The following is an 18959-nucleotide window of genomic DNA, read 5'->3' as shown; positions in this document are numbered from 1 at the left end:
GTACTTCTAATCTGCTAGATCTGATCCTCAGGGTTTTGGTGAACATAAATTTGCACATTAAAAGACTGAATTTAAAATAATGTCATTTGTTTGAAAAAAATACACAAACCAATAGTTGCTTAGCAGAGCCCAAGCACAGAACAAACTGAATGGTTTCTGTGGCAGGACTGAGGCGACAGAGAATGAAACAGCTGTCCTTTCTCACATGTACCCAGAACTATAGCTAAAGTAGATAAAGACATGTAAAGAGATACTAGCATATTATGCTGGTCTCTGTTGGGACTTGAAGGCAATCATTTCATAAATCATTTTAGTCTACTGGCACCATATTTAGCCTTATTCTAAAATCTTGTACAAATGTCTGCAAGGAAATCTTTAGACATTCCAAGAATTTTGTCCTCTGAAAAGGAGTTTCTTAAGAAAATGAGTAGGCTTTAAAATTAAGAAGGAGAGTTAAGAGAACCTTTGATAGGGAATTTTAAGAATCTGGGAGAAAGCACTTTAATAATACTGTTATAGTACTTTTCATCAGTCTTACTACACCCATGTGCAGTATTTCAGCTCTGTAAACTGAAGCATATTTATGTTAAATGATTTGCCAAATATCCTATCATGGGTAAGTGGCAAGCTGGAAATGGAACCCAGGAGTCCTAATTTGATTTCTTGTAGATTTCAAAGACAGTATTCAAAGTCTCTGAAAGAAAAACACTCAAGAATTCAACGGTAACAGTCTGCATGAGGAGTCTCCCATTTCAATAAATGTGTGGTTATGATATGTCTGTACTTCACTGACCAAGGTCCCTGAGGTTGCTTTCAATCCAAACCCATGTCTCCTTTGTGGGTGCACATTACACTACCAAATCTTTCAGTGCTCTGAACCAAAAGTCTTGTTCTTAATGGACATACTGGGGAAAATACAGCCAACTAAAAACACCACCACTGCCAGTGAAAAAAGCAAGTATGGGTGAAATAAAATCTGTAGAGTCATAAGAATATAAACTGCAGCTTGAAAGCTTCTATCAGTGCTGGGCTTCCTTTTTTTAAAGAAGTGAAACAGAAACAGCAGATGATATTATTTGCCTTAAAACCCTAGTCTAACAGTATTTGCAATCTCTGTGAGATCTTGAATAAATACAGATATGTCTCTGTATTTTTAAATTCATATTTTGAAATTTGACGACACACTGGATGAGCCTTACAGAGAGGTACTTCTGGTTTCTTTTGATAGAAGTCTCTTCGTATCAGCTGGTCTCCCCAGTAGCTTTTGCAGTACGTGAAGACAGAAGGTGAGAACAAGCAAACAATACCATCTTACGGAATCTGGGCAAACATTTGAAATCAGTGGGTTAAGTGCATTGGCTGGTGTAAAAGGCTTGCATAGACTCAGGAGCTAGTCCAGAAAATCCAATCTCATGCTCTTGAACGGAAAATTCAAGAGACAGGGGGAATGCAGTCCAACACAATTTGTACAGTCAGGGTTTTTGTTTGTGAACTTCTGTCAGGATTGAGCTCAATGTTTTTATAAAATATAAAACTGATGTTCTTCCTTAGAATTCCAGTTTATGCCAGAGTCAAAAGAAATTTTGTGTGTTATAGCAAGTTTACTTTGCAGAGATAGTGTGAATTTCCTGAGCCAAGACATGGAGGACATAAAAGAGAGTTTTGTGAGCAGAGTTTTTCATTAATATCTAATTCTATGTATGTTTGGCCAGAAATTGAAGGAATTTTATATTCTTACATTGGTGCTGAGAATAAGAAGGTTTGAAAGCAACGAATAGATGGAAAGCTACAGCTTAATACACGTGCACTAACTGTCTGTACAGTAAATGGCCACTTCAGTTGCTTAAACATAGGTTCTTGTTACAATTTGAGATGTGTTACGACACAACTCCTGGCTTACAGCTGCTTTTCTCAAAAGACAAGTATTTCAGAAGTGGTAAGTCATATCTGCTAGATGTGTCTAGATGTGTTGAAGTCCTAGGGCTTCTATGATGGCACTTGAAAGCTATGCTTAAGCAAATGATTTAAACTAAAAATCAAACTTAAACTAAAAATCAAACTTTACACATTTGTAACCACATTTGGCACGCGATTTATTGATCATAATCCTACTATGCAATAGTTCAGGAGAAATCATTTTCCTAGCAGTTATTAGAATTAAGTATCATAAAAAGAATGGAGGTCAGATGTAGACCAGTTAATTTCATTCATGATTAATTGATTACACTGTTGATCCTCTGGCATTTTAGATCAGCACCTAAGTCAGGATTTTTACCTATAAATGCTCATTCTATGTGTACTCTATACAGTGGGTGTGATGGATAGTTAAGCATACAGTTTAACCGTTAGTATATCTGACACAGCATAAAAACCCCTCAGCACTTTTGCTGAGTGGTGTAAATATGACTTGACTTCCCAGGTTGCTATGCATTTGTGCCTACTAGTCACTGAAAAAAAAATTACTAGAAGTTGAATTGTTGTATTGTAACTTCAGTGTTAATTGCCATACATATCAAGCAGAAGTTAAAAAACAAACAACAACAACAAAAAACACATGAATTTATGTCCATGTTACTGAAATCTGTGTAGGAAGAGAGGATCTATTAAATATCTGCAATTTATTAAATTCTCCAGTACGAAGGTAAAGCATATATTATCTGATGTTACCCAAAGGGATATACCATATGTTTTAAATAACTGGATTATAATTTTAGGTACTGCACAATGTATATTGATCTTGTCCTATTTTACAGATGTCATGAATGACATTGTTTCTTTTTAGCTGTTAATACAAGGCTATTTATGATGTCAGGGACCAACTATAATTTGACATGATTGGTTTGGTTACCTGAGCCCTTTTTTTTGAAGACATTATCCTTACTAAAAGTAACACAGTGAAGTATGAATCTTTTTCTTCCATTTCCTGCACTCTTCTTCAACTATTTTCTGTCATGAAAACAAGAATAATGTCTTTTACAAACTCTCTTCTTGGCCCTTATTCCAGCAAAGCTCCCACTGACTTCCGTAAGTATTTTACCTAAGTAGAGACCAAATCAAGAGTTAGTGAGGTACTTCAGGATTTTATGCTCTATTTACAGGAACTTGAAAGGACAGATTTCTTTGGTGGTGAAATCTGAGGAGCTCTTGAATATTGCCCAACGCTGTTTTAACCTTTTTCCAGCAGGCAGTCTATAGATTCTTTTGGCAGAAACCTGTGTTTTGTTGATGTTCAAGTCTGGTTTAACTTCATGAAACTTCACTTAGATTTGGAGAATTGAGGTTACCAAGATCAGTTTGTTTTTTTTTTTTCTCTAGTCTGTTAATGTTCTATGCTGTACAGTTTTATCTGCTGCCTTTAAGCATAGTATAGGAGAAAGAGATTCTAAATCTGCCTAATGATAATGCAGTGGAATGAGATACCATAACCCTGTCAAAGTTGGTGTTCATTTAAGAAACTATAATTTGTGCTTTTTTTCAATTATTTGTAATTCTTCTGATTTTATTCGTTCTGCCTTGATAAAGGCAAAGTTTATGGTATCTGCTTACTCTGAGAAATTTCTTCTGATTGTACACAGTGTTCAGTGAATTGGGGGAAGAACTGTCAGTCAGTTTTATGACTTGGTGATTTGTTTTCTGGCCAAGACTTGGGACAGGCAATAAGAAGGCTGAGGTTCACATCCCCAGCTATCATCCAAGATCATTGTGTAGGCTCTGGCCAGCTATTTCTGATGCAGAGGTGGTAGTAACATTGATTAATTCACGATCACAAAGTGCTTTGGGCTCCTGGGATAAAAAGCAGAATAGAAGTGCAAAGTGTTATTAATGGAAAGTATGCTTGACATGCTTAGTATACTACGTTAAATATCATTTAAGGATGGGTACATTATGAGAGTGTGAGTGACTCAGCTGAAAGTAATTATGGTTGTCTCCAATTGAGAAAAACAGATTCTTAATCAGTGCATCACAGTTACAACCCTTGTGGTAACTTCCTGGTTAGGTTTCTGGATCGATTTAGTTCGTCTGAGTAACATATGGCCTAGGAACCAAGATACTGACAGCATCTTCTGTGTTTGGGGAACATTTGCACTTACTTTTGGTAATGATGTCTGGGAATTTCTCTTCCTGTCCTAGCTGGATTTACCAAGCTTTCACCTGTGATATAATTCAAAGAGTATCATACTTCAAAGCATGTATTTTCCCCTTTTCCTGGTGATTGGTAGAAGAAATTTGTAGTTCTCTGAAATACGAGAACTTATTTAGAGTTCCTTCTCTCTAGGGTAGGAACTCTAAAATACAACATGGTTGTATTTACACTGGGACAAATTTTGCTCTCGTTTATATTAATATGAGATTTGCCACTGTGTCCCCAAAGCTGGGATTCAACATTTTAGGGTCTGTTCCTGTGTAGTGGGAAGCACTTGCTGATGGAGCACTCTTTGTGAAAACATAGGTATGTTACAATACCAGCTTTTCTCCAGAGCTACTTACAACTACAAGGCTCTTCTTGTGGAATTTCAGTGCTTATGCATGAGGTGAGAACCAGAGGGATGTGTACACCTAGATTAATATTTTACTTTGCTGGTGATAGTTGTGGTTTTACTGGAAGTGTCATAATATCTCGTGCTTTCCTTGAAGATTCAACTCTTGAAGTAAACAGATGATGTCCAGATCTTCACTTTTTGTTTGTAAAATGTTTCTAGTCCTCATGATTGGAGGGAAGACACTCGATCATGATCAAAACATCATACAGAAATTCAGAAATGAGGAAAAAAAAATAAAACCTGGTACTTATTAGATTTTTAGTATTTCTAAAAGACATTAGAATTTTCAGGGGAAAACAGTGAAAGACAGGAAGGGAACAGTGTGAAATTAGGATCGGCAGTATTCATTTGCATTTTGTTTTCAGTTTGGTCTGAGGAATAGTTTAGTGGTCTGAATACTAGCTTTGAAATCCCTGGGCAAGTTGAGTACGTGTCTACAGTATCAGCAGCAGGACTGGGAACAAAATTTGTACCTTCACATCTCTACAAAGATCAAGTACAGCAGTGGGATTTTATTATATATTTTGCTAGCCATTTAAACAAAGATTGCCGAAACTATCTTCTGTCTGTGCATACGTCTATTCACAGAAGTATTTGTGTTACTTATCTGTGTTTTTATTAGTTGACCAAGAAGTGCACTATTCAATGTTCATTTATGTGATGTTTCTGCCTGTCTGCCTGTTTGCTTGGCTAGATTTTCTCTTCTCTCCACACTCACAAGTGTTTGGGCAGTGAAAGTACTTGTTAAATTTCCAAGGTATTCTGTGATATTCTGCTGCTTTAACTCCTTAAATTAAGTTGGTATTCGTTAATAAAAGGTATGTACTCATTCAGACACTAGTTATTAGGATTGGTATAAGAATTACTGGGTGAAATTCTATGTTCTTTATTGTACGGGAATTGGGCTGCAGGATTACTGAGGGTCTTCTATGGCTTTGAGAGCTGTGAAATAGCTTTCAAGATTTAAAATGAATGGTTATGAATCATTTGTTGTTTTTTTTTTTTCTCTGTAAATTCCATTACAAAAATAACAATAACAATAAAACTGCAAACAAAATAGTTTGTTTGCCTAGGGAATTGTTTAGTTTGTTATTTGGATTGCAGTACTGCCCCAGTTCCCAAACAGAATTAGGGTCTGTTTGTAGTAAATGTCTGTGCAGAAATTAAGAGATTGCCCCTGCTTTAGGTCTTTGTAATCTACATCGGAGATTCATACAAATGAGAGGAGACATCGCTATAGCCAAAATGTCAAAGGACATCTTGGAGATTATCCTTTTGTAGAGATGGGCCAAGCAATTCCAAGTCAGATTTGAATCATGCAGACTGTGGTAGGCACAGTACCTGTTCTGTGGAAGAAACAAAACAGAGTAAAGCAAGACTTTCTTTTTAATTTTCTGACTTTCTTTTTCTGACTTTCTAAGAGCAAATGCCAATTCACCCTCCACACACTTTTGCAAGCCGTTGGGATTTTTACTGGGGTATTCCCACTAGGTCTAACCAGAAACAGCATTCTCTGCAAGAGATTTTAGGTAGAGAGTATCTCCAGAATTTGAAGTCAGATCCTAACTGTTTTGCTGATGTGAGGGAGAAGTAGTGTTGTTGTTTCTTTCTCTTCCATTTGCTTTTTTCTGTTTCCTAAACATAATGCCTACTTCCAGAAGAAAGGAAGAAGAGATATCCACTACTTTTCCCTGCCTTGCTTCCACCTGTAGATAATCTTCTCCAGTGAGTAAATCAGGGCATGTGCCAGGAGTGCTGTTTCCCCAGCCAGCAACATAAGGAAACTGTCTAGCTGTACACTGCAAGATTTCCCAGCTCTGTGTTTACAAAACTTGTGAGGAGAAGCAGGAGCTTTGGAAACTTTTTTTTTTTTTAAAAGCATCAGCTGGCACTTGATGTTAGGAATTTTACATAATGCTGACACAAAAGCAAAATCTTAAGTCTGTATTTTCATCCAGTGAATCTTAGGAGCTCCTTGAAAGCTTGAAACTTGATTTGCTAGATCTCTTCAGAGCAGTTAAAAAGCTATTGCCTTTTAAATTTGAATTGTTCTGTTTCCCAAGATCAGGTGGACTTTTTGGATCCTGAAGAATAAAAGTGAAGCTACAGAGAAAATTTAGAGTCAGACCTAGAGTTTCAGTGCAGTTTAGGGTGGGGGGGAATTAATGTTAAGAGGTCTTAAATAAAAATCTTCATACTGCCAAAGAAAGACACAAAACACTGTAATATTTAAATCAATCTGAATTTCCTCCAGCTAAAAATAAAATAAAGGAAAATAGTGCAACTTGGTGAATGCATCTTGACCTCGTGCTATTTTTTACAAGTCAGACAGATGTGCCGCCACCGATAAGCTGGTACCCAGGACTAGCTATCAAATCAGAAATCTGTGGACTCACTCTTCAAATCCCAGCACTAATCGCAATGATAAAGAGCTACCTTTCGATTAATCCTGCCCTGGACTTTAGACGAAAGATACTGCAGTTTAATTACTGAGTGAAATCCACTTTGTCTGATCTGCCAGTCTGCACTGTAATGTCATAATATAATCAGCTTCACCCCTGTCTGAAGCTCCAGGGCTGTGAAGTCCAAGGACTTGTTTGATTGGAAGAAATAAAACGATGTTCAAACAACCACCAGCCTCAGTGCTGTAATTACCAAAATCTTGTTTGCATCTGTCTGTCATTTTTGCCATTGGTTTTTTTATGACACTAAGAGGCAAGGAGAGATTGTGGTGGATAAGAACAGAGACCTGACAGGTGACAAATAAGATGTGGGAGGGTTCACTTGTAGAAAATAATCACTGTAAAATATTCAGGCTAATTAAACTGGGTCTCTTTCTTACATATTTCCCATCGGCTTCAGTGACACATGCCGGTTCAAGCAAAGCCAGCCATCAGTACTGTCATCTCATAATTAAAACCTGTAACTGATCTGGGAGTGTCTCCAGCAGAGGTTCCAGTGAGGGGACAGAATCATGCGAGTGAGAGAGAAATGTATTTTTACCCATGTGAGAGCTACCGCAGGGCTGCCACTGTGTGAAACGTTCCCTCCCTCCCTCCCTCACCAGGAGATACCAGCCGTGACTTGGAAGGACTATTCCTTCAGACAAAGGAGGCGGCCACAGCTTACTGATACAAATCACTTAATGAGTCCTGCACAGGCGTAGGGCTCAGCTCCCACAGCTCTGTGGGAACTCGTAACGAGTCCCACTGGAAGCAAAGGGAGGATTTAGGGTGCTCCTGCTCTGTCGGTGTCAGGCCTTCATTCTCCCTGACCTCCTTTATGAAGAGTGACACCAGGGAGTGTCGGTAGCAATTTCTTTTTCAATATACCATGGAGAGCTTTATTCTCAAGAAGTTCATTACCTGCTCCAGCATTGTTTCACAGTGCATACAGTATACCAGTTGGGTAGCAGTGATGTCCTGTTACCTCTGACCTCAGCTGAAGGTGGATCGTTAACAGGAGGTGAGAAGATCCAAATTTTCTAACACATGCTTGATTTGGATACTTCTCTGGCCATGCCAGGGAAGTTGTGATAGTGTACAGAAAGAAGAATAGCTGACAAAGCCCTCAAAAGTAGTTTTCTCTCATTTTATTGCAAAGACATAGATGCTAATGACCGGAAGAGGAAACACAGCTTTTATCTATCTGCAGCTTTTAGGGAGGACACTACATCCTGTGCAGATGAGGTAAAGTCTGGTTGATTTTGCTAGAGTCTTTAGAATGCGTAAGCTTTCTTCCCCTACCTATCCCCCAAATTTGGATTTATCTCATCATTCTTATATTCTATGTTCTCTGCTTTCCTCTTTGCATCTTTTCTGTCTTGACTGTTTCCAGCCAGATTTTCCTTTTCTCACGTGATGTGTTCTGTGCAACCCACACCATTTGATTTGCACTTAGGATTCTCTGTTCCACCCTTCTAGCGTGGAGATCTTGTACTTTCACTCTTCTCCCAGCTCCTTTCCCCTGAAAACACTTGCAATTTCCATCTCTATCCATCTGTTTTCACAGTGAGCTGGTAGACTATCAGAGCAAATCACAACCACAGTTTGATTATGGTCCCTGTGCTGCACCCTCATCAAAGGGTTGCTGTGTTTGGCACCTATGACTAAAGAGGCCAAGCACAGGGTAAGATGAATACTCTCAAGGTATCCTGGAGTTATAGCCTGTGGGTAGATTTCTGTGCAAAGACCAATTCTCCTCTGTATTGCAAAATCAGAGCAATGTCTTAGGGCAGAGACTGGGGATGAGGAAGAATATCAGACAGCAGTTGTTAGCAGTATGTCTCTCTGTCTTAAACTTGCAATACATTTACTTTCTTCCTCTTCCTTTTGTACCCTGTAGCTGACAGCGGTGCCTAGCATTGCCTGTCAGCAGGGATGGCATGCAGGGTGTTTTGCAATGGAAATCTGGCTTTAAACCTAACTGGGTTTGTCACTAGTGTTTTAGCTTCTGAATAGTATTTAAACATTGCAGACTGCAGACTCAGTTCCAGCAGGATCTATCCAGAGGAGGCTGTCTAGAGAATCATCTCTGAACCAGCTTTGACCAGCAGCAGTAGCCCTAGCGCTTTATTTGTACAGTACTTTTGCCCTCAGTTTAATCCTTTGCTTTAGAAACAGAAATGTCAGAAGGAAGATGTGCACAGCTTCTCTTAAATCCCAAGAGAGTATTTTTCAGCATGAAGGAGTCCATCTAGTTACGTGGCCTTGCTAAAACCATCCCGCTGCACTGATGATCTTGCTTCCCTGGGGAAAAATGCCAGGGGAACCTGAACAATAGTTTTATGGCCAGTTACTACAGAAATGATTTCTTTTCTAAATAAGAGGATAATGGAGGGCATAGGGTAGTGTATAATGTCACTTACTAAGAAAGGAAGAAATTAGTGTATATTGATCAGAATAAATTGTGATTCTCTACAACAGGAGGATACATGCAGGTGGAGTGTAGGCTTGGTGTGGGGAAAGCCTTATTTGCATTATCCGGTGACGTGAAGTACCCACTTTTGTAAAGACCTCTGTTCGCATTCAGGTGTTCAGTATGCTTACAAACATGAAGATGTGTTATTCTAAGTGTATTGTCTTTCATCTACTTTGATGTGTGAAGTTTTGTGTCCATGACACCATACTGCAGCCTGGTTACAACTCCTGGGCTTCCTGCGTAGAAATGACCCAGGTTATGAGAGTCATATGGTAGCTTACAACTACATTATTGGGACCACCATAGACACTTTTGTCAGAAGGCCTGTCTCAAAGTGTTCTTTGCTGTATACATTGTTTTAGCCTCTTATCTCCTCTGAGAAATGAATTTCTCTCTCTTTTCTCTCTCTGTGATACTTGTAGGTCCTAGTTGTCTTAGAATAGATACCATGACATCTAAGAAACCATGCTGCTACTAGCTCTAGTACTGTGTGAACTAATGATTTTTTAACATAGGTGAAAAATTAGGAAAAAAGTAAGTAATGAAATGAAAGAATACAAAGTGTTATCACATATTCCGAGGCCTCACATGGCATAAACAGAATTTGTTGAAAGTAGGGTGATATTTATAAATGGCAGGAGCAATTCCACTCAAATGTGTGAGTCAAATCCAACTCATGGAGAACCAGGGGCAAGAGCTTAATCTCAAGGCTGCTCCTTGGATGTGCAAGTTACTGGGAAATGACTCACTTTCTAATTGAAAATTGCATCGTGTTCCTGTATTAGTTTTAGGGCTGGTAAGAATGCTATTGACAAGGTGTCACCTCATCATAATATTCTCTTTTCTGTTTAGCAGAAAGACTTTGAAGAGAATTTTCTGGTCATTTTTGGTGACAGAGATTGAAAACCTCAGGTTTTTAGGACTGAAGGCATTTGGCCACCTAATTGTTTTTTAGCATGCTAGAAACCTATTTTTTCTGTCCCCATGAAGAATCCAAAACTCTCATCCACTGGCCAGCTCTAATTAAAATGACCCCCTCCCCAGCAACAAGCCTGATGGCACTTCACTGTCCTTTTTGTCAAAGCATGTCACTTTGTGCAGCAGGGAGAGGTGTTGCTCTGAGAACCCCGGGAAGGAGAAGGAAGCACATCCTCTGCTAAGCAAACAGGAGGTGGAGCACACCCTGCAACAGCACAGGTCGGCTCCTCATCCAGGCACTGACAAGTGCCCTGCTGATAACACAGGGCCATCAGCCAGGTTGCTTTGGGATTCACTAGAAAGCTTATCAATATTTGCACTGCTTTTGGCCATGTTTGCCCCACTTTTTAAATGGAGGCTAAAGAGATGTTGAATTTAAGCCCCCGAGATTCTGCAAGAGCTGGAGGAGAGTTAACAGTTGTGATCTCTGGTCCTTCCAATGCTGCTAATAATATCTTAAGGGCAGAAGGCAACCGCTAATTGTGATGTAACTTGAATGATTTCATCACCCTACTCCTCTCACCCAGTTGGGACATTCATCAGCTCTTCTTGGTCACTGCTGACCTGGGATGCCAGCAATCTGGCAATCCTGAAAAGCAACTTAGCCAACCTGGAGGTGATTTATCCACTCTGGTCTGTTTCTGCAAATGTTTTCCGTATCCGATTATATGTAAAGTGCGCTCATGCTTATGATCGTGTGAAGACTTTTGATTTTGTTTTGCTTTTATATATATATATATATATTCACATATTTAAACTATCATCATGTCAAGGGTGAGGAAAAAAATCATTTAACACCTTGTTGCCTGTCCCCTAAGCTACACATTTTTCTCAAAGCCTACTGCTCTAGTAAATGATAAAATACCCTTTTTGGGAATTTTATCAGCAGTAGAATCTTTTTCCCCTTTAGCATAAAAAGTAGTTGAGAAACCAGGGAGGCAGCTTACATGACTGTCAGAGCCTGTATTGAATTCATCCACAGGTCTAAAGAGATCAAAATTGTTTGAATTGACCCTTTCTGTTGCCAGTGTAAAGAGAAATCCCTTAAGCTTTTTGCTTTCTTGTCATGTACAGTCTCCCTTTGTCAGTTCACATCCAAGGTCCCCGTTTTCATTTTTCTTAGGGATAGCAGGAGCTCTCGCAATATCTGTCTTTATCATGTCTGCAGTGAGAGAGCAAGAGACTGAGTGTGAGGGTGTGGGGAGAAAGGGTGAAATACACGAGGTAGCTGACCCTTGCGTACCTCACGCTGTCTCTGAGAACCGCAACCTTATCAAAAATCACAGCTGTGGCTTCTGTGGCAAAGGATGACGACAAAAGCAACTTTGCCAACAACAATTATTATTCAGATTTTAGACCTCTGCTTTAAAACAAATGCATTTGGAGCAGAGATGTGGAAAGGAGGAGAAACACAAGTGTTGCTTATTGGGGGCCCTGCAGACAGAAAATTATTGTGTTTCTAACGCTATTGATTTTTTGCAGCAGCTGATATTTCAATCTGGGTGCAGCATGTCTGAGAGTCTACGCACACTGTCAAGAAGAAATATGATAGTGTCTTAAAAGATTAATAATATCGCTGGTCCTCAGGAGGCCTGTCTTAATTCACTGGCCTGTTCCTTGGCATGTACTGTAATTTATCTAGTCTGATTTGAATAGCAAATGGCAATCGGCTGCCATTAGGGAAATAGGCATCAGTCTTATTGATCCAGGATGGGCTGGATTTTATTTAAGGAGAGCTGCAAAATGTTATTAACTTCCGGATGAGAGGCTGGAGGTGGAGAATTTTTTCCACTGTTCCAAGGGGGAATTTGCACTGAATCTGAAAAGTCCTGAAATAGATAGGAAGGGGTCTGAGAGGATCAAGGGGGCATGGGAAGAGGGGTTCAACTGCTACCAGTTTGTTTCCAAAGACACCCATTATTTCCAGCACAAATGTTTTGTTTTCTGGGCTCTCTGTAAGATTATGTCAATGCGGTACTGAGTTGTCTTTAGGTGAGAAGGCAGGAGGTGCTTTACATTTGGGGAGAAGAAAGTGTGGTGGTTGATCTTCAGCACTGATTGAGTTGACTCTTTAATGTGCGGCATGAATTGTTTGTTTTCAAGTCCCCCCTCGCTATGCTTAATAGGAGCTATACCATTAATCTCCAGACATCAAGGGAAACACGTACTCCTTGCTGGTGATCGGCTTCGTGTGTGTTTGGAACTGCCACCAGCATTTCCTGAGGAGGGTGGCTGATGTGGCTGGAAGGGAGATAATGCAAGAGTTGTTGTAAAGGTCCTCTCTTGGTTTCCTGTTCATACCAGGTCTCATCAGAAGTCACAGTGAGGGATAAAAAATAGTCTTTGGATAACCCTTAGGTGCTGCAAATCCTTCAGGTGTTTTTTTCCCCAGTGGATAATATTGTTAAATTTCACAATAGAGCCATGGATGTGAGGAAAACAGAACTGGTGCAATTTCAGTCTCTACTAACTGAGGAAATAAATCATTTGGTATTATTGGGAGTCTGGAAACTCATGCCTGAAAACGAAGCATAAAGAAGTAAAATCACACTGAATACCTTGGGAAACTTACAGTCTCGTGGCATATCACTGTGGAATAACCACCCCAGGGAAGTGGAGAGAGCCCAGCTATTTGGCATGCTTTAAAGTTAGACTAAATAGAACATCAGAAAAAATATTGTAAGGAATACCCCAGCTCAGGTGGGAGGATGGAGGAAATGATTAAATACCATAGGTCTTTCCAACTTTAATCGCTGTGATTCTTTGATACATCACATTCTCCCAGCAGGAGCTGCTAGAAAGAAAGATCCAGGAGTGCTGTCTATTAAAAAGCTTATAGATACCTTAGCTCCAGCAGGAGACACTGTAAGGAACAGCAGAGGAGGGTTGTATGTAGAGGACTTCAAAGCTACCTTCCAGTCCCCGTCTCACTGGGAAGCCAGCGCTTTAGGGAGCAGCACAGGAACAGGAGCTCCCCAGCCCTTCCTGTGCCAGGTTTTCCACAGAAGGCACTGGGAGGACTGGGCAGGGATTGCTCTTTGAGGAGGTGGGAAGTACATAATGGAGAAAAGGATTGGGGAAGGGAGGGTCCCCACAGCTGGTCAGCATTAGCTTTTGCCTTTGAGAAGCTTCTTGAGGCTTACAAGACAATCTCACAGCTTTTTCCAACAGCAGTCACAATAAGGAGAAAAAGGTGTGGGAACGTTTAGGAGAAGCAGCATCTCGTTTCTTGCATTTCTTTTGCACTGAAATATGGGCATAGACAATAAAGTGCTACAGGAAATGGCCAAGCACAAAAGCAATAAAATAAATTGAAACTGACTTTGTTTTTTTTTTTTTTTTTTTTGAGCAGCAGTAATTGCTATACATTGTGATGTTTGCATAAGAAATTAGTTAATGTGTAGGAGAATGACATGTGATACATTTTATTTGCCTGATGACTGTAGTCTCTGAGTGAATGACTTATTAAGGTTAATAAAAAAAATTTGCTTGTGACTTGTAATAATCCAATTGCTAGAATTTAACATCCCCTTATGCATAGTTGCCTAAAGGGGGGAAACTAAATTACATATACGTTCTAATGACCGACTGGCTATGCTTTTATTTATTTCTTAATAGCGGTTTGAGAACAAACAATGTGTTCTAAATTGTTGGTCTGTCTGTCTTTCTGCCTGCCTGGGCAGGAACGTTATGGCTTTCTTAATTCTCCTGTGTGATTTATCATCCCCAATTCATTGTTTTGCATAACTCTGCTCAAAATGAAGAAATGTCATTATTTTGCAGTGAAAAAGTTGTCATTTGCATAATGCCTGCCATTAATTATTGTGAGACTAATGCAGTTGTTGATATTTTTAGGGCACAGTGGTACATCCTGCACCTTGTATAATGTCATTCTGAAAACATTGGTAGTTAATAGGTGCCACAACACTGCACAAATGCAAGAAAGGAGGAGAAGAAGAGGAAGGGCACATAATGGAACAGGCTGTGATCTTTACTTAGATTTTTCTTTTCCTGAAGTACATGGTGAGAGACAACTGTAAACAGAAGCAAGAGATAGGAAGCTGTGACACTCAAGAGAGTGAGGGAATGAAGAAACAGAAACGTTCCCTTCTGCATATGTTAGTCAAGATGGACCTAACTAAAACTCTCTCATGCTGACGATCCCTGGAATTTGAGAAAACTCACGGTGGTATTTAATGACTGTTATCCCATAGCTGGCAGTCTTCCCCCTTGAAGTCTTTTGTGTTTTGTTTTTTTTTAGTGGCTTATTTATTTTTACTTTGGAGTTTTTTTATAATTTCATTTCAAATATATAAAGTGAAAGCCCCTGCATATACATAACAAATATTATTTTGTAATGTCCTTAGAGTCTATGAGGGGAGAGCAAAACAAACAGATCTGACCCCTATTAAGAATTTAATAAATCTAGTTACTGAAGTATAGTTCCTGATCTCATCTTTGCAGCTGTTCACTGCTATTTGAAAGTCTCTTGATTCAAGCCACCAGTGGTTGAAAAAAAATATCCTTGTCAAGTTAGGCTTGCACATTGCCAGAGGAAAACAGCTTTTTCATTACTTTTTCATTGCAAAAGTAGTTGATTTGGCCCACAGATATTGGAAATGTGGAGACAGAAGAGCAGTCTTCTATAGATCTGTAAATTGAGAACATGGAATGAATTTTCCACTTCCTTTTCTAAGGACTTCCATTGCTCCCTAAGTAATTAAGAGAGCATGTTCTCTGAATAACATGTGCACGATAACTATAGTAACTATTAATAGTCAAGTGGAACAAATATAAGGGTCTCAGGTTGGCAGAGGCTTTCTTTCCTACATGTCTTGTCCAACTAGTACTGCAAATGCAGGATTGCTTGAATGCAATAGCCTTTCTCCTACCCCTTTTCTTTTTTGGTCCTTACTAAGAAAATATTGGTGAGCAGTGTCTGAGGCTGTGGTAGTGGTTGAATGTTAATGGAGAGAAATTAGTTCAGAAGGCCATAAAACATCAACAGAAACTATGGCTTTTGGTATATTTAGTAGTAAATAAGAAGCCTTGCATCCTCTTGCCATTCTACACATTTACTAGGTCATCTTTGTTTGCTGACATATCTTAAAATGCCTGAAAGAGAAGAGATGGCAGTTTACTCTTCAGATACTGCGATTCACTGCCTCCAGAGGGATGTTGTTTCTTCTCCTGTTTTCTGCCATTAGAATTAAAACAACAACAAAGAAAATTAAACCACAAAAGTTCAAATAATGCTTAAGAGTCTAACTGAAACCCACAAAGGGCAGGAAATTCATCTCCAAAGATTGCCAGTCTGTCCTCAGCTCACCCTATTGTCACAGAGAACTGAAAGTTGTTCCTACAGTGGGTGATCTTACAGACCACAAATGCTGCAATATGTAGACGCAATAGGAAACACAATAGAAGAACGGAGACTGAGCTTTACTCTTGGTTTCTTGGCTTTGTTAGGTGTGAGACAGACTTCTCACGTACATTAGGGTAATTTTTTGTGTGTTTTTATGCACTTTGAGCACAAGTGCAGTGTATAAAGAATATTCCACAAAGTTGTAATTCATAGTTACGAACTACATCACAACCATAAATTGCAATCTTTGATATTACAGAAATACTCCATCTGTCAGTTATTGATATCTTATACCCATACCACTACCCCTTCTTGAGACTTTTTAGAAAAATATAGAATACCTCGTGTTGGCAAGAACCCTAGAGAATGCAAATCAGGAGGACAAATTTCTGCAAAAGATTGTAAGAACTAAGTGCCAAAACTTTGTCCCTCATCATACTGATAATTTGAGTATCTCCAAAGGCTTTGCAAATCTCACAGCAATTAATCCTTAGAGCAGCTTTTCCCAATTGACAGAATTAGATATATGGTGTGATCAGAAAGGGGTTCCTGTCCCTGCTATCCCATCCCTGTTGGAGAACTTTTATGCCATGGGTGAGCTGCAGGTCTGCTGGAAGAGCATGAATCCTCAGAGTGCTCCTCCTGTAGGATAAATTTAGGAGATTCTTGGCACCCGTTAGAATGAAAAGATCTAAGTTCTCTTCCTGTCTTTGATAGAGACTTCCTGTGTGGCCACAAAAAAAGTCACATAATTTCTGTCATAATTTTCTTCAATGAGGAATTATAATCATTCCAGACATCTGAGGGTACATTGTAAGGATTAATTCATGAAGATTGTTGAGATATTCAGACGCTATACTGATGAGTACCACAGAAAAGCCAGAAACAAAAAGCCATCTTATTTCATGCAAGACTTGGATGCAACTCAGTAAACAAGGCTTGGGGCCACACACTGAACAGAGAGGATAAAAAAAGAATATTTGAATTAGTCTCATTCCCTGGATGCTATCCATTATACAGAACACAAAATATACAATCATAACATGGAAGATTGTATTGTGACACTACAGTTGTTGTGACAGACTTCATTTTGATATTTTCCTACTTCTGAGTGCTTTGCTTTGTGGCCTTAATGTTTTTACTTATTTTTTAAAAGACATCTTTGGGTGTATCATGGGCAGTAGACTATCTCCAGCTCCCACAGATATCACTCCATCATTGTGAATGTTGAACACCCATTTGAACCAAAGAGGGTATCACTGGTAACGAAATGAGATAGATGGTTTTCATCTCAGGAATGAACACTGCCACCTAGAATCCAAGCCAGCAAGGAAGAGCTGCTGTATCCGTATCACAAGTCTGAAAGAATGTCTTGTTCCCCAGACATTGCTCTTCCTGTTTCACTCTTAAGTCTTTGTCCTTAAAAGAAAGTTTAACTATAGTTGTACCTGGTAAGGATATTAATCAGTATCTAGTAGGTTGACAGTGCAATAGTAAATCATCAGTTGTGGCCATAATCCATGTGCTCCATAAATTCATTTTAAAGCCAGAATCTCTGTGATCTATGTGTTAGCTATGTCGGAGCTTAGCCGCTGATATGTGTCAGATTGGTTCATTCTGCTGCTTAGAAAGTGGCAGATGAGCCTTCCTATTTCTTAGTGCAGGGTAATGTTTTCTGCTTTCAGATTGTTGTGTTTAATTGACCTGGTAGACCTTTCTGTTGAGATTTTGTCCAATTGCTTTTTGAAACCGTTTTTACTTCTGGCATTGAAAACGTCCTGTGCCAGTGAATTCCACAGTTTAATTACATATTGTGTGAAAAAGTGCTTCCTTTTGTTTGCCTTAAACCTTGTGCTTGATAACTTCTTTGGATGTTTCCTAGAAATATGTAATAAGAAATATGGAACAGTTATTAGCAGTTCACCTTGTTCTTGTTTGTTATGATTTTATAAAACTCCTTTCTATTTTCCTCAATAATTTATTTTTCCAGGGCAAAGAACCCAACTCTTTTTCATCTCTCCTTAAACAGAAGATTTTTCCGTACATTTATGCACTTTTCCATGTCTGTTTAGTTTGCTTATATCCTGTTTTGCACTGGGAGCTCAAGCCTATGTATAGTATCCAGTATATGAGTCTACTGTGGATTTATTAGAGGGCTATAATTATGTTTTTAGTTTTATTTTCTATTTCTTTCTTAATAATCCAAACTTTTTTTTTTTTAAACCTTTATGATCAATGCTGGGTATTGAGCTGGTGCTTTCATAGGTATATCCACAAGGATTCTCTACTCTTTTTTCCTACATAGTAACAGCTAATCTAGATCCTATTGTATGAATGTGAGGTCATTTTTCTATGAATATTGCTGTGTGTTATAATGGTTAAAATTCATTTTTCTCTTAATTGTGTAGTATCTCAGTTTTACCTGGTCTTTTTTTCGGAACATTTCAGTTTTAGCTTTTGTTGTGCTATATTTTTTTGGTAAGAAGTACAAATTTTGTTGCGTCACTAGTCTTCTTTCCCTAGCCATTTATGAAAATGTTGAACAGCATAAGTCTTCCTGCAAATTCTTATGGGACTCTGGTAGTAATCAGCTTCCATTGTAAAAGCCGAATGTTTATTCCTCGCATTTATTGTGCATCTTTGAGACAGTTATTAATCTGAGAGGCTCTTTTCTCTTATGTCATGATAACTTACTTTCTTTTAGAGTCTTTGGTGAGGTTTTTCAATTTTACTATTTTTTTTTACCAACTAGTACTACTTGAGTCTCTTCCACATAGGCCTGTTCACTCCTCCTGGGAACTCTGTAAATTTGCAAAACAAGACTTCCTTCTACAAAAAGCTCATGTTGTATCTTCTCTGTTTTATCTGCCCAAGTGTCAGTTATTATTTATTATATTTTTCTACCAGTCTCTATGTTGTAGATTATAGACTGATCTACATGGGTCTTCCTAAAGCCCTTTTTCCTTTTTTAATATTGCCAGTAAGTCGCTTTCTATTATTTTGTTGTGCACTAATATTCTTTTGTTGCACTGATTATGTGCAAGTTATTAGTAAAGTTCTTTCATGTCTGATTTTCTTTAGAACTGTTAGATTAGAACCATTTTTTTTTTGCATTGCATATTTTCTCAGACTATTATAAACTTCTCCATAGGGAA

The 18959-nt window shown here is 38.7% G+C and overlaps 1 protein-coding gene and 1 long non-coding RNA gene across 36 annotated transcripts in view; one reads left to right on the top strand and one right to left on the bottom strand.

Annotated features, from left to right (window-relative positions):
* ZBTB20 (zinc finger and BTB domain containing 20) overlaps window positions 1–18959 on the top strand; it is a 478527-nt gene that overhangs the window by 179696 nt on the left and 279872 nt on the right. The window lies entirely within an intron of this gene.
* Window positions 12229–13500, bottom strand: LOC121076614. The gene is made up of 2 exons (XR_005823623.1): window positions 13283–13500; window positions 12229–12957 (listed from the first exon to the last, which is right to left on the bottom strand). It is a non-coding gene; the product is annotated as an uncharacterized LOC121076614 (long non-coding RNA).

Source organism: Cygnus olor, chromosome 1 (assembly GCF_009769625.2).
Source record: "Cygnus olor isolate bCygOlo1 chromosome 1, bCygOlo1.pri.v2, whole genome shotgun sequence".
Lineage (NCBI taxonomy): Eukaryota > Metazoa > Chordata > Aves > Anseriformes > Anatidae > Cygnus > Cygnus olor.
Note: the sequence above shows the minus strand (reverse complement) of the source record. Positions and strands in the feature narration are given on the sequence as shown.